This window comes from Hevea brasiliensis, unplaced genomic scaffold (assembly GCF_030052815.1).
Source record: "Hevea brasiliensis isolate MT/VB/25A 57/8 unplaced genomic scaffold, ASM3005281v1 Scaf1, whole genome shotgun sequence".
Classification (NCBI taxonomy): domain Eukaryota; kingdom Viridiplantae; phylum Streptophyta; class Magnoliopsida; order Malpighiales; family Euphorbiaceae; genus Hevea; species Hevea brasiliensis.
The window spans coordinates 6,828,484-6,839,167 of NW_026614585.1; the positions used below are offsets into that span (position 1 = coordinate 6,828,484).

Here is a 10,684-nt window from a genome sequence, read left to right on the forward strand (position 1 = left end):
CAAATCTTTACAATTCTACCAAAGCACTCTTCAAATGTTTCAAGGTTTCAGTCGATATTCGGTCACAGCACCGACCGATCTCATGTTCACGTGTAATAGTTTTCCAATCTCTTGAAGTGGCTTGATGTTTTATGATTAATAACTGATCTCAGGTTTAATGTTCAACTATATTCAATTGATTAAGTACTCAGGTAATTTGGTTTGGATGTTTTCCGATCTCATCAAGAAAATTGAGCATGAAAAGACTTAGATTCATTTCAAAATATAAAAATATACAAGTCATTCGACAGGAAGGTCTCCCCTAACCTACTCTCCAGGTACATTTTCCGTTCTGTCATTCTCTTTCTCTCTCTCAGGCTCTTCCTCGCTATCTTCTTCAGCTCTTGGGATGAGGTCCACCATCCAAGAGAAGTCTTCCTCAGGATGGCGCTTCGCGAGCTCGGCTAGAAGATCGCCATGTGCATTCACATAAGCACTAGCCTCTCTCGCCACAGCCTCTTCTTCTTTTGCCTTGATCTCTTCGATAAGTCAAGCGACATCGGCAGATCGGCAGGCCCGAGCATCTTCAAGTTCCCACTCCAGTTCAGCTATCCTTTCCTCATAAGATTTCACCTGACCTTCTATCTCGATGATGTAGTCCTGGGCAGTAGAGAGTTGGGCCTTGGCGGAAGATGCATCCTGGACCACCTTCAAAATCTCCTGTCTCAAGAGATGAGCCTTTTCTCTAATCAAATGTTAGTTCAAAATAGCCTCTAAATCTAGGCTCATTGTCTAAGCCAGGAGTTCATCGATGTTATCCTTGGCCAATCTATTCCGATCTTCTTGAAAACAGATGGTAGCGCCCAAGACCTTGGCTAGGTCAGGATTACCCCAACAGAATGGTTCCTTTCCAGAGAATGGATAAGGACCTGGGCACCTCGAGAAAGAGTCCTTACGGCCGGTCTAGAAGGCCCCCCTTTTGCACTTAAAGAGACCGGTGGAGGTGGAGGTTCAGCCTGTTGAGGTGGAGAAAGAACCACTTCTACCTCTGAGACTGGCTGCTTTGGAGGTCAAAATGGAGAGCTCAGTATTTCTGCCGAGTCCTGCCTCGGTGTCTAAGAGGCAACAACTGCAGCAACCTTCATCTCCTGTACTTTCTGGGCGACCTCCCTTTTTCACTTGCGGCTCTCCTTTGCACTCTCGTCTCCCGCCATACCTGCACAGAGAATAAGTTAGTGAGATCACCAAAGATAGGAGACTGAAGATTTAGATTATACCGATCCCAAGGCCGAGGTCAGAGAGTTGCAGCTCATAGTCCTCACGAGTGATCACTTGCATCAACCACCATTTCAGTTCTACCATAACCGCATCCAGACATAAGTACTTGTGAGTGGCCTCCTGATCCTTCAACTCCTTCACCATGGCGTCCTCATCTTTATTTAGGGCGATCTTCTTTAGAACTGAAGGAACCAAATACTGCCAACTACGTGGGATGCCCTCAAACTCATTCGGGTCCTTGCTCCTCAATATGAAAAATCGATCTTTCCAATTCTACAACAAAGAAGGGAGATCGGTGAAGAGCCCGCAGTTTGGTTTGGCTTGGAAAAATCAATATTCATCGTCCTTTCGCCGAGCGAGCCTATGCAACTCGGTAAAAACCTTCATCGTAGGCTCGAGCTTTTTAGCTCGGCATAAACCTCTGAAAACCACCAGAGTCTACCAGGAGTTCGGATGCACCTGGGCTACACAGACATGATGGAACTTCAGAATGGCTCTATAGAATTTGTTCAGGGGAAACCGAAGCCCGGCTTTCAATTGCTCCTCATATACTATGATCAAGTCAATTTCTTCAAAGAAATGATCGGCTCAGAGATTGCCATGACATCTGATAAGTTCGAAGGAGTCAGTGGGAAGGTTGTACTCTTGGCTACTCTACTAGAGATCGGTCTCCTTGAGAACCGATGACAACTCGTCCACGAGAAGTTCTCTTTCCTTGAAGACGATGCTTGTTTGACTTGGTAGATTGACCATGGACTGGGACAGTGGTTGTAAAAGGTTCAGGTTGCTCACTCGGTCTGGCCACTTCACCTTCATCCGATGTCCATGAGATGTGAACAGAAGAAGGACCAGCAGCTCTCTGACCGTCGGTACCACTCATTTCAAAGAATAAAAATGAAATTGATTGGAAAAAGATTAAAGCTCTTACCGGAGTATAAATCAGCACCAGAAAACTTTAGAAAACAAGGGAGAGTGTCGAAGTCTCTAAAAAAAAGTCTAAAAATGACATAAGGGAGCAAATGGCTAACCCCCTCCCTATTTATACCCGCCTGAGCATTAAATGCTCACGAAGCCCCAAGGGACGCATCAGTTAGCGAGACTGGGCAGTTTCAATGACGCATCAAAAGAAGATTCTAGAAATATAGTGAAAGGTCGGACAAATAAGATCGGTTAACGAAGATCATCAGATAGAATAGGGTTCTGAACCAACAGATCGGGCAGAATGGCGATTCGTCTAGGGATCAGATCGAGCACATTTATCAGAGATCGGAATAATAACCAATGCAATAATAAAAATAGAATAAGCATATCCAAATTTCAACAAAAGATTTCATTTCATTACCAAAAGGTCAGATTATATCATTTGGGCGATCTCTCAAGATCAGCAATTACAAATGTCTTTACACCACATTCTACCTAACTTGGACTACTCCTGAACCCAAAGTGTCGCACAATGGGCCTATGTCAAAGCCTGGTCTTGGAGCTGAATCAAAAGACGTGTTTGATCAGAAAGCCAGCAATAAATACTAGACAGATGTACAGCTCAGATGGAGTGACTATGACTCTCATGATTTTGAGCGGTGTCATCGTAGATGTCATCGACTAAAACCGAGCTGCGATCGAGACCCCCGAGATGGTGAGGAGTCAAATGAACTTGAAGAGGCGGTCACATATATTAAGATTGAAATTAGCGGTCCTCTTGTCAGAGATCGGTCTGCAAGCCATACCAATGATCCGATCCGAGATCAGTGCGGTAGTCAGTTTCGACCTTGATCGGTCAATTAGTCCAGTTCTCTCACCATCATCAGACGACGCCCTCATAAACCTCTGATCACCTGAATTGCTCATTTTCAAGAGGTAAACAAAGAAAACATTTGGATAAAGATTAAAGTGGTTGTCGTGAGAAGAATTCTTGCTGGAAAAACCAAGAACGGGAAAATAAAATATTGAAGTTTCACCAGAGAAGGAAAGTTGTGAGTATGCGAAGGGAAAAATTCATCAACATATATATAGGGCCTTGGCATTTATTGCATGCAGAACTCGAAGTGGCTCATTAGCAATTGCAAAATTTATTGCTTTGACCAACACAGAGAAAGGATGAGAAGGAGGTTGGAGAATAGGAAGAGATCAAGAAGTAAAAAGACCAAATGCAAAAGAAAATAAATATCTAAATAATAATCCTAAGATCGGTCAGTCACAATGAGAAGATCGGAAAAGGGAAGGATGACCTATAGAGATCGGAGAACTCAGGGAGTTAAACAACTTCTAATCATGACGTTTAATTCATAAAACTAGCTCCCTCCACCATTAGATCATAGTCAGTTAAAGCATTGCAGGCATGATTCAATCTTCACCACACATCTCATTTGTAAGGACGCACCCCTAGCCGCCGGATTCCAAATGGTTAAAGTAGCCTAGTACATCTCGATTTACACTGTTGATTATAATTGTAAGGATGGATTTGAGGTCTTTGGATCAAAAATAAATGATAGATTCGGCGCTTTTTATTCCCAACCCTTGGATCCATTTTGTAAGGCATGACCTTTGACCCTTGGATTAAGGGGCGAAAGGACAGAAATTCCGAACGGAATCCCAACCCTCAATTTCGATTCTCTTTAATTTTAGGACATCGGATTATGTCCTTTTGAATCTAGGCCTTCCGTCTCCTCATGCTGGAATCTCGGCCCTCTGTTTTGAGTACCCATCCCCTATAAATACCTGCATGCAACGCTATGGAGGGGGCGATAATTATTAAGGAAAAGCCTTGAAATTTTGCTGTAGCTTTATTTTCAATAAAAAACTCTCAAGGTTCTTAGAGACTTTAGAAATAAGTTTTCTGAAGGATCTTTCCACTGAAACTATAGAGCTTGCAATCCATACCTTGGATAACCTTGCAGAGTCTTGGGAACTCAATCACCGTTTTTCAAGAAGATCTCACTTCAATCATTTACAACTCCTCAAAACCACCTTACTGTCTCAGTGTTAGTGACGCCGGATACACAAAGACATTAGTACCATTTTACTCATTGTTTCAGCCTTTTCTACAGGTAAGTACTTGACTTAACATTCTCAAATGTTCATGGCATAGTTTATCGCAACAAATCTTCAGAATAAGTTTACGTCGAAACTAGACTTATTTCACCTTTTGTGACATCTACGAGTGTTACCTTTTATTTTTACGTTGTCTTTAATTTCTTTATGTTATTTTGTGTAAAAAAGGTTAATTCAGAATACTGACATTCTGAAAGTATCGTAAGGAGTACGGATGGGAGAATACAATGTGGAGATTCCCGATCAGGGTAAAAATGATTAGGAATAGTACGGATGAATTGGGAGGTTAGCTACTCAGTCTAGAAAAAAAAAAAAAAACAGAAATGAGATCGGGATTTGGGATCAAGTTTGGATGGGGAACCTCCAAAATGAGATGTTTAGAAGATTCAAAATGAGGAGTCGTAATAAGTTGAGGAAAGTTCGGTAAATAAATCATGAGATTGAAAACAAAAATCTAGGATAATATGAAAAATGGGAGGTGATGTGAGCAATGTTCTCATATCTAATAGGGTCAAACGAGTTCGGTTTCACGAACGTCACATTTTAAAATTCATTTTTGACAAATTAGAAGAGATCGGGAGAGAGTCTTTACCCGAGTCCTCTTAACAAAGTTCAATATACACATTTTAAGAGATCGGGAGAGAGTCCTTACCCGAATCCCCTTAACAAAATTCTAATATACACATTTTAAGAGATCGGGAGAGAGTCCTTACCCGAATTCTCTTAGCTAAAATTCTAATAAAATGTTTTAAGAGATCGGGAGAGAGTCCTTACCTGAATTCTCTTAGCCAAAATTCTAATAAGAATATTTTAAGAAATTAGGAGAGAGTCCTTTCTCGAAATCTTTTCAATCAAAATTTTAATATTTAAATACCGAGATACCTAACATGTGAACTGAGAACCTTCCTGATTTATTGCGGATCTTTAGGGACTCAAATAACATCTCTTTAAAATTGGAATCCCAAATTCAAAGCTAAAAAATTAGATAAGATATGTAACAAATCAAATAAACAAAACACCAATTCACCGTGGGGACATCCCATGTACCCGTATTCTTGGGAAACCCAAAATAGTGAGATATTGAACTCTCCTTCTATCAATAAAAGGACCGGCATTGTGATTCCAAAACCCTTGAATTATTAATCATAAGTAATTAAGAGCACATCGTTAAATTTGCTGACCTCGTTAGGAGACGAGGTGGGGTGCCTAACACCTTCCCCACCCGTGAACGGACTTCGAACCTAGAATCTCTGTTTCAGAAGTGGTTTTTATTCTCAATAATGATTTCCTTTAATTTCCCTTAAAATTAAAGTGGCGACTCCTCACTTTCTCCGCTTCGGTGAGAATCGTCCGGCGACCGCAAAGTCCTTGCTACAATCTTTGTTAGACAAAGCATGCAAATCGATAACATAAATATTTTCAATTCTTTCACCAATAAACAACATTTTGTTATCACTCATTCTAGACACAAAGCAAGATTTGGACTCAAAAACAACTCTACAGCCCTTATCACATAATTGACTAACACTAAGCAAATTATGTTTTAAACCATTAACCAAAAGCACTGTAACACCCCTTACCCGATCTATAATGTAGTCGAGCAAGGAATGTTACATTCTGTGCCGGAGCACCTTATCTTAACTTATTTTATTTTCCATATTAATTTTAGTGCCATTTTAATTAGTTATTCAATTTATTTTTTTTTAGTGGAGAAACTGGAGGAGTTTCCTCTATTTTATTAACATTTGCTTTATTACACTAATCACCTGTTTAAAAATTTCATCAATAATATCATATCTCCAATTCATAATCTCATCATAATTCTCAAATCCATCAAACCACTCAAATTCTCATTCATTCATACTCAATTCATACATGAAATTTTCAAATTTACTAATTTACATCATATGAAAATTTAATTACATAAATTCATAATTTATATTACAAAATTTAATGAATATTTACAATGTACAAAATACACTACTGTGATCTGGCGGACTCGACCAAAATACACTGCGTGAGGAGGTGACACTATCTGACACTGATGCAGATCCCGACTCTAAAATCCCAGTCTAATGTCTACTGGGCTTTATCTCCAAAACCTAAGAAAAAGTTATAAGTAAAGACACTAAGAAATTAAGAGTTTAAAAAACTCATAACTTTTTTACCTGAACTCGGATTTTTGATCCGTTTGAACCATTGGAAAGCTAATTCAATGTATTTATCAACTAAAATACTTTTCAAAATTAATTTTGCATTTTTGAAAAATTTATTTAATTTTCCCTTGATAAAGAATTAGGTGAAAATTAAGTTGAACAAAATATTCTTAGTACCACCTAGACTTGAGCCAACACAATTAATTAAATAAGATTTACAAGATATAAAATAAATAAAAGTTACATTGTAGGGTCCCATAAATATTTGCTTCCTTATCTTGCTCTTCCTTAACCTTGATTTGAAGCAATTTAACAATTTTGAATCTAGGGCCTACAAACTCAACATAAACACTTCTAAAGTGTATTAGTAGCACACTAATTGTTTGTTATCATCAAAACATGAGTTAAGACACCTAGGTCCAACAAACTCATTAATAGGAATTGCATCCATTTCCTCATTTTTTACTTTCAATCTGCTTAGATTGTCAGCAACTATATTTTTAGCTCCCTTCTTATCTCTAATTTCCAAATCAAAATCTTGTAGCAGCAGAATCCACCTAATGAGCCTAGGTTTAGCCTCCTTCTTATGTAGCAAATACCTAATGGCTGAATGATCTGAAAATACAACCACCTTTGAAATAATGATGTAAGGTTTGAACTTTTCCAATGCAAAAACAACTACTACGAATTCTTTTTCAGTAGTTGCACAATTGATCTGAGCCTCATCCAGTGTTCTACTAGCATAATAAATAGCATAAGCCTTTTTCTCTTTTCTTTGGCCAAGGACAGCTTCAATTGCATAGTCGCTAGCATCACACATGATTTCAAAAGGAAGACTCTAATCAGGTGGTTACATGATCGGTGCAGTAATAAGAGCTTCCTTTAACTTGCAAAAGGCATTCAAGCACTCTTGGTCAAATACAAATGGTGCATCATGGCTTAGTAAATTAGACAAAGGTTTAGTTATTTTAGAAAAATCCTTAATAAAGCACTTGTAGAACCCAGCATATCCTAAAAACCTTCAAACTCCCTTGACATTGGTTGGAGGGGGCATCTTTTCTATGACTTCAACCTTAGCTTTATTGACCTCTATTCCCCTATTAGATACCAAATGTCCAAGCACTATCCCTTACTAAAACATGAAACGACACTTTTCCCTGTTCAAAACTAGGTCAGTGTTTGCACAACGCTACAAAACTTTGGAAAGATTAGCCAAGCAATTTTTAAATGAAGATCCACAAATAGAAAATTCATCCATAAAAAGCTCCATTATATCTTCAATGAGATCTGGGAATATTGCCATTATACACCTTTGAAAGGTGGCTGGTGCATTACATAGCCCAAATGGCATTCTTCTATAGGCGAAGGTTCCATATGGGCAAGTGAAAGTAGTTTTCTCTTGATCATTTGGATGGATAGGGATTTGGAAAAATCTCGAATATCCATCTAAATAGCAAAAATGAGAATGCCTAGCTAGTCTTTCTAACATTTAATCAATGAAGGGAAGTGGAAAATAATCTTTTCTAGTGGCATTATTCAATTTTTTGTAATCTATACATATTCGCCAACTAGTCACTATTCTGGTGGGAATTAATTCATTATTTTCATTTTTAACCACTGTGATTCTCCCTTTTTTAGGGACAATATGCACTGGACTGACCCATGTACTGTCTGAGATAGGATATATTACTCTTGTATCAAGCAACTTTAAAATTTCCTTTTTGACCACTTCTTTCATACCTCTGATGTTCAATAGATGGCTTGCAATTTTTCTCCAAGATAATTCTATACATGCAAAAATTTGGACTTATTCCCTTAATGTCATCTATTGTGTATCCAAAACCTTCCTATATTGCCTCAACACTCTTAACAACTTATCAACCTCTACAGTGCTCAAATTTGCATTTACAATTACTGGATAAGTGTCATTGGGGCCAAGAAATTCATACCTGTGTTGAGAAGGAAGTTGCTTAAGTTCTACCTTAGGTGCATCTTCTTCCTTGAATGATGGTTGCTTAAATTCAACTTTTTCCTCCTGTGTAAGTTGAAAAGCTGATGCTAAGGTAAATGGTGGACTGCTCTCCAAGTGTTGAGTAAATGCAGCCACACTAGGATTATCATGATCTATGCTTCCTCCATGAATCAAGCAATTTTCAAGTGGATCTTCCGGATATCTGTTTCTGAAATGCTCCTCTACAAGCTCATCAATGATATCAAATCTCAAACAAGAATCAGCTTCAAAATGATGTTTCTTCATGGTGTTATTAATATTGAAAACCAATTGATCTTCACCAACTCTAAAAGTCAAAATTTCACTTTTGACATCAATTAATGCTCTTGCTGTAGCTAGAAAAGGCCTCCCAAGAACAATTGGAATATTAGCATCGTCTTCCATGTCTAGAATGACAAAATCAACTGGTATGTAGAACTTTCCAACCTTCAAAGGCACATTCTCTAAAATTCCCTCTGGATATTTAATTGATATGTCAGCTAGCTATAGAAAAATGTGGGTTGGCATAAGATTCCCTATGTTGAGCTTTTCATATATGGAGAGAGTCATAAGGCTAACACTAGCCCCTAAATCACATAAAGCTTTTGTAGAATATGACTCTGCAATGTGGCATGAAATTGAAAAACTTCCTGGATCTTTAAGCTTGGGAGGAAGTTTCCTTTGGAGTATGGCACTACACTCTTCTATTAGGGCCACAGTCTCATGATCTTCAAGTATCCTCTTGTTTGAAAGTATTTCTTTTAAAAATTTTGCATAAGAAGGCATTTATGAAAGAGCATAAAGGAAAGGTACATTTATGTACAGTTAGTTCAAGACTTCCAAAAACTTCCCAAATTGCTTATCAAGTTTGGCTTTTTGAAATCTTTGTGTAAAAGGAAGTTGTGGCTTGTAAGGCTCCAGAGGTATATATTTCTCTTCTTTCTCCTCAACCTCCTCTTTACTTTTTCTTGAACTCTCTTCTTTTTCATTTTCTAGCTTTTCACCCTCATCAACTTCTTTCTCATTTTCTCTCTTCTCACTTTTTTCACACTTTTCATTGTTTACTACCTTCTCACTCCTTAATGTGATGGCTTGACAATGTTCTCTTAGATTTTCCAGCTGACTTGGACGCTTTCCCAAAGACTTAGTACCTGAAAAGGATGCTTGCTGTGCAATTTGGTTCTCTAACATTCTGTTATGTGTCTGTAGTTGCTCCAATCTTACTTTCATCTCTCTCATTTCTTCATCATGCTTAGTTTAATTGGCAAGGATTTGTTGTAACAAAGCTTCTGTGGTAGAACCTTGCTCTTGCTGTCTTGGTGGAGCTGCAGGATTTGTGTTCCTTTGCTGAAATCTAGGCAACTATTGCCTATTCTGCTGATATGAATTCCCTTGTTGTTGTGGCTGAAAATTCTAACTTGGCCCTTAGTTTTTCTAATTTCCCCATGAAAAATTGGGATGGTTCATCTAGGCTGGATTATATGTTTGAGTCTGCTTGTCTCCATAATTCCCCACATAGGCAGCTTGTTCACCAAAATTTGCTCCACAGCTGGTAGTTCATTCTGCATAAGCAACTTGTTGAGAATTTCCAGAGGATGATGAAGTAACCAGCATGCTTAAATCTTCCATTTTCTTTGCCAAGACATTTATAAGTGCATCAAATTTGGTGTTGATCATATTGAACGGATCAAGATCATACATTCCAGCAGCTTGTCTCTTTTGTGTTGGAGCTGGCCCTCTTGGACTACTCCAAAGATGAGTGTTCTTTGTAATTTTCTCCAATAACTCATAGGCTTTATCCTCATGCTTCATAATGAACTCTCCACCTGTTTGAGCATCAATAATCCCTCTAATAGCAGAAGTGACATTTGTATAAAAATTCATATTTATCATTCATTTTGGAATGGCATGATGTGGACATTGTCTCTCCAACTCCTTTCATCTCATCCATGACTCATAGAGGGTTTCATCTTCTCTTGGCCTAAAAGCTGTTATTTGATTCCTTAATTATTGCGTATTTCCAAATGGAAAATATTATGCTAGAAATGCACTAGTGAGCTGCTTCCAATTTGTAATTGAATTATGAGATAGAGAATCAAGTCAATCCAATGCTCTATCTTTCAAAGAGAATGAAAACAATTTCAGCCTTGCTGCATTATCAGATACTCCAGGTTGCTTTTACATATCACAGATCATAGCAAACTTCTTAAGGTGAGTGTGAGAATTTTCT

General features: G+C 38.2%; 1 non-coding gene across 1 annotated transcript; it reads left to right on the forward strand.

The window, feature by feature from the left end:
- The first annotated feature begins 10,357 nt into the window (after positions 1-10,357).
- On the forward strand, positions 10,358-10,465 carry LOC131176374 (small nucleolar RNA R71). The gene has a single exon (XR_009146466.1). It is a non-coding gene; the product is annotated as a small nucleolar RNA R71 (small nucleolar RNA).
- The last annotated feature ends 219 nt before the right edge of the window (positions 10,466-10,684 follow it).